Genomic DNA, 6,000 nt, shown 5'->3' on the forward strand with positions numbered 1-6,000 from the left:
TTTCCAGTTCAGTTATTTCCATTGCTGCACCAGCTCCAACTCCATCTTGGGGGCGCCACATGCAAAAATCAAATGTCAGGCATAACAAGTCACGTGATGGATGCGTTTCTCGTGTAGTTGGCGCCGCCGGGCGGCAGTGCCAAATGAATGCATGCAACAACCAGAACAACAACAACAGCTGCAACAACAAGAACAACAATGCGAAGCTTTAGGGAATGTACACCTGCCCCCAAAGAGTGTGCAATGAAATTGGCAGAAAGACTCGAAGAAAAGCTGTCAGAAAACCATTGTGGCACACTCTCTCTCTCACGCTCTCATTTTCTCTGTCCCTCTCTGTCTCTGTCATTGGCGTAATTGATTTTGGCGATAATTGATTTGATTTGGCAACGAGAGAAAACGCTGATTTTTCAGTGTGCGCTCATAAACGTGCCACATCAGCATCCAAGCGGGGACAATGCCATGCACCCGTACTTGCAGCAAGCAACTAGCGACTTGCAACCAGAGCCATCAATGGCATCGTTGTCGCTTTATGGTCGCCGGAGTTAACGGACCCATATCTGAGGAGTTATGGCAGCGAGTGAAAATGAAAAGTCAGCCAGCAAATTGGGTCAGCGTCATGAAACTTGACACACAAAAGGGAAAAGGATGCATGCATAGCTCTGAATCTCAGAAAAGTCAGCAATGGGGTGCTCCACCGGGTGGCAGGCAACTTTTACAGCTTGCCAATTTTTGCCATGTTGCCAAGTTGCAAGTTGCATCAATGACAGCAAATGCAGAATCGACCAGTTCTCTCTCACTCTCACTATCCCGAGTACACACTCTCTCTATCACTCTATCTCTCTCTCTCTCTCCCTCCCTTCATCTCCTTTTGTGCTCTGCTCTGTAATTGTTTTAAATTAATTTCTCAAATGCGAAACTTTTAATTGTTATCGAAACGAGAACTCAATGCGCATTGCTGCAAATAGAACAAAGGCAAGGGTAAGAGACGGCTGGGAGGGCGGCAATAGGAGAAAATGGCCTGTCAGCTAATTGAAAACTTGAACTTTCCAAATGAATGGAACGATTGTAGTAAAAAGTCATAATTAGAAATCATTGCATTAGCTTGCAACCAAATTGCAATTGAAAAGAATTAAATACCATGTTGTTGAAGCAGGCATAAATATTTTGAAAAAGGATCATTTAAATAAAAGTATATTTAATCCTTTCGATAACTCCTCCGATAACAATATCTAAGCATTTGTTCTCATATCATGAAAATTATATCTATTCTTATATATTATCCAGAAAACTTGCAATTCTTTTGTACACGAACTAAGCTAGCAATTGCCCTTTTCATTATCTTCTGCCCGACTTCAATTTCCACTCGACTTACCGAGGGCCCCGGCAATTCCGCACTTAAATCTTTCAACACTGTTGCATCTCTCTGTCAGCTCCAGTTCCTCATTGCTAAGGCGATTCTCTGCTATGCAAACTTCAAAACTTCTGTCATGACCATAAGATTCGTTTCGATTACAAATCGCCAGACGTGACTGGCATTTCGACTAGGACTAGGAGCTCTGTACCAGCTGCCAGGGGACGGAGGCATTTCATCCGCTGCCACGAGCAGAAGAGCACAAAAACAAAAAAAACTGTGCTCGCATTTGAGATTTGCATTTCAATTTCAATTTCGCGCGCGGCGACATTTTTAAATCGCATGACCCGAGGTGCTTTAAGAGATTTCCAGGCTACTTTCACGTTCTGCAAATGATTTTCAATTATGTGCGAGGCAGTTTTCTCTACCCCTCTCAATATTTGTTTAAATTTTGTAAGTGAAATTAATTTCAGTAATATTTTAAGTTATATTTAAGTCGTAGTAAAGAAACTTGAACAAAAGTAAGGGAAATATTTAATTGATGCTAGTTTAGATATTCATACAACAATTATTTCCGATCAGCCAAAGCGAAAAACTCAGAAAATTTCCATTGATTTTAATTTTGTGTTTCTCGTTACCGACGCTAACAATTCCCAACAAGTTAAAACTTTAGAAGAGCTGAAGTGAACAGCAAAGTATGTTGTGAATAGAATCGGAGGTTCTTGAAATAGCTATAGCTCAATTAAAAATTTGCTTGTCAACATTTTATCTTGTAGTTGTTTTTTTTTTATCCCCCAGTTGCACACCTTTTAATTGCCAACAATTGTTCTAAACTGTCCACTTTTCGACAGCTCGTTAAGTGTGCCCCACTCTCGTGTTTCTTCGTTAAGTCCACTTTTCAGCTTATTAACTTCCACTGCGCTTCCCGTTTGCACTCAATTAAAATTGGCATAGAATTGTGAGCTTTACATTTCACGTGCTTCTTCTTGAAATCTTGACAGCCTTTGCAGCTATTGCTTTTTGCTTCTTGTACTCTAGTTTATTCTTGTTCTTTTGCTTCTTGTGCTTATGCCGACTCCCTTCGGCCCTTCAGCCCACATCTGTTATACAATTTGTGCTTTATTCATCGCTCGCGGCTTGAGCCTAAAAATGGCTTCCTCTTTTAGAGGCCCAACAGAAGAACTTTTAGCTAATTTCATGGAATTGTTTGGGCCGCACGGCGTGAGCGGGTGTTCACGGTGTGCGGCGGGGGATTTGAATTGGGACTCGGGGACTAGGCACAAAACGGCACAGGCAGCAGCTGCAAATGCAACTTTTACACATTCTATGCAATTTGGCGTGGCTCACATTTCAACCTCCAGCTACAGCTATAGCTACAGCTAAAACCCACCCACCCACCGTCTACTCCCTCCCTTCCAGGGGACACCACTATCCGCTTTGCTTTCATATTTAAAGCGCAGAGTGAGGGCCGTTTCCCATTCAGCGCCGCTTTTGAAAACGTAAAATTTCTAATTTTATTTGCCCAGGCACTGTACAAAAGCATCCTGGCGTGCGCTTATTATCCTGTGCGTGCGCCGCGCTGCGCCCCCTTCGCTTACCCCATCTCCACCAGATCTGCCCAGCTGGGCATTGTTCGGCCCTGGACATGGGCCCGCTGCTGGGCATTGCTTTTAATGCCTATTAAGCCTAGCAATTAGTGAAGTATTGGTTTTTGAATGGGTGTGTGGGCAGAAGGATAGGTACTGGCCGGCATATAGTTTGATTTATAGTCGAGAGTTATTGGGAAAAATTCGTGGAATCGGCTCTTTAAAATGTTGCACACACTTGCCACATAATCGTAAAGAGAACGAAACTTTCAGCAGAACTGGTAAAAAAAGTCTAAAGGAATTAAATATTGAAATATTCAAAATATTCAAAATAACAAATATTAAACTTATGCCCAATATATATTAAGAATTATATTTAACAAATTTTAAACATTTGTAGCTTACCCTTTGATTTATATTACCTATGCAAAACGAGGTGTTCAGTAAATCTATAATTTACAACTTTCAATCTGATTCAATGCTGATTCTGTAATTAACAAAAAATATGAAGATAAAATAAATATATCAAAAATCATCGAGGTGAAATGCTTAAATTATGATAAACACATTTTAATATTTACAAAATTGCAATAGTTTAGAAAAAGAGTCTTAGCATATCTCATAGAAATATATATTGATATTTTCCCATAGTCCCTTAAAAATTGTCAGGGCCTTCGGCTAGAGTGAAAAAAAAGTATGTGAGTTTCCATCTGAGGACACCTTATAAAAGCCATACAAAATGAAAGTACAGCTGGGTCAAAAGGGCGAACGAACTACCGCTGTGTTGTATCCATTGTTGTTGAAATTTTGGTGCCTCGCATGCAACAGAGGATCCACAAGAGGAGCGCCAAGCCACAGAGCTGTACACTCCCCACCGTTGCAGTCGGGCACATTTTCGGGCAGGGGCGTGACGCTGCATCAAAGCGACCACAGCGAGGCAGGGAGGCAGGAACAGAGGCACGAAGCCACGCACGCTGCTTATTAAGTTTGTTTATTTTTTGATTAAGCGAATTTACGGGCCAAACTGAAGCCCGGAACCAGTCGGAGCGAGAGCAGAAGCCGTAGCCACGTGCTCGCAGCTACGAAAACTGGATGTAAAGTATTTTTGAAAATAAAAGGAAAAAAATCATAACGGAGACCTGCACGCTTGAAAAATGATTTTTGGCAATTAGCAAGGCAGGCGGCCAAGCGGCTGGCGCAAAAAAAAATATATTTTTCCTGCTTCCCATTTTGTGGGACACGCGCGTGGTTTATTATCCTGGGCTGGCTGCAACCTGAGGGACTCGTGTATACATCGAATATATATTTCGGCAATGCATATTTTCCACCCACCGCTTCATATTTTTTGCCGCGTGCTGGTGCGTGCGTCCACGCCCAGCACACCAGCAACGCCCACTTACCACCCGAGCTGCATAATAATGTTATTAAATTAAATATTTGCTTTAGGGTATAAAATTTCATAATTTAATTAATTTTTTTACAACAGCTCAACGGCGACTTCTTGAAAAAATATTGAATTTTACGCTTGTTGTTTGATAAATGATTACCATGGCTGCGATTTGAGGGTTGGGCTGAAGGTCTTCCTTTTAGCAGGGTGAGGTGAGCAGCAGTTCTTCTTGTTGTTGTGCTACCTCACGGGTTGTTCGGCAAGCCAACTACGCCAAAGAAAGCCAACAAAGTAGAGGAGCTGGTGGTGGAAATTAGAGCACAGCTGGGATTGACTTGCTGGTTTGATGCGTGTCACAGCAAATGCTAATGATGCACCGGCTAAAGATCTCTAGCTTATGACAACCCTTTAACCTCATTACTCAAGCAAAACTGACTTTCGTTTTGAGTGGGATTTCTTAAAGATATGAGTTAAAGAAATTTTCTGAAATCTCCTCGAGATTTCTAATGAGCAACAATTCCAAAATATGAATATATATATTTTATTAAATTAATAAAAATACTTTTAAGACATTTAATATTAACATTCAAACCCCTTTATAACTAATCCCATGACATCATCAAGAAATCATTAAAAAGCCAATTTCAATTCCAAAGTCTTTCGCATGTTGTATTTTTTATGACTTCGAGAATGGCATACATTTCAACTTTAGCTACAGGTTGACTCCCAGTCAAGCAATGGCGTATACCTTCGTCAATTAATTATTAACTGTCACATTGATTTCTTCATAATCGCCACAAAGCAATAATTATGCCGTACACTTGACAACCTCAAGGAGTGGTTCCTTGTGCTCCATATAGGCACTTATTATAATTCAATCAGGCGCAGCTCATGCAGCCCAACGCGTAGTTTAGAAAATATCAGTCACTTAAATATTTATGTTTAAAACACCAACTGCAGGCAGTTCCCACAATCAAAGTGCAATTAACCGCTTGAGGGCTTTGCCACCAAATGCATCGATTGGCAATTCCACACCGTTGCCCACCATGAGTCCGCTTAGGGGCGTGGCAATCAAAGTTGCGACTCAAAGAATCGACAAATTGCACACAAAACTTGACAGGAAAATTGGCATATGCGTTGAAAAATTTCCGGCTCGCAGGATATGCGAGGAGCGCGAGAGAGGTGACAGGCACAGGCCAGACAGCTGGGCAGGCAAAGAGAGACCAACAGACAGGCAGGCAGCAAGGATAACTAATAAAGGGGCAGGTCCTGTGAGCGTGTGTGTGCGTTTTTGTAATCCTGCCAAAGTTGACACATTTTGCAACGTCAAACGGAAATTGGCTGCAGTCACAGTCGGCGTTGGTTTCTTTATAGGATTTGCATGGTTTACATTGGCCCGGCATGAGCAGCACATGAGCAACCAAAAGGTGCGTCGACTTTTATCCAGCTCCGCCTGCCTGCCTGTCTGACCGCCTGCCGATGTCCTAATTGGCTTGACTGCAGGATGGGTGCTAATTGCAAATGATTTGCATTTAGCTGTTAAATCAGCTACGCTTCGGTTTTTCGGTAGATGCAAGACATGGTATCTAAACAGATTAAAGCTATAAGCTGAGCCTTCAATAATGGGTATTACCGAAACCCTTAGATCTGAACAGGACAGCAAAAGCGGATCAACG

This window comes from Drosophila novamexicana, unplaced genomic scaffold, assembly GCF_003285875.2.
Source record: "Drosophila novamexicana strain 15010-1031.04,08,12 unplaced genomic scaffold, DnovRS2.1 tig00000193-arrow-pilon, whole genome shotgun sequence".
NCBI classification, from domain to species: Eukaryota; Metazoa; Arthropoda; class Insecta; order Diptera; family Drosophilidae; genus Drosophila; species Drosophila novamexicana.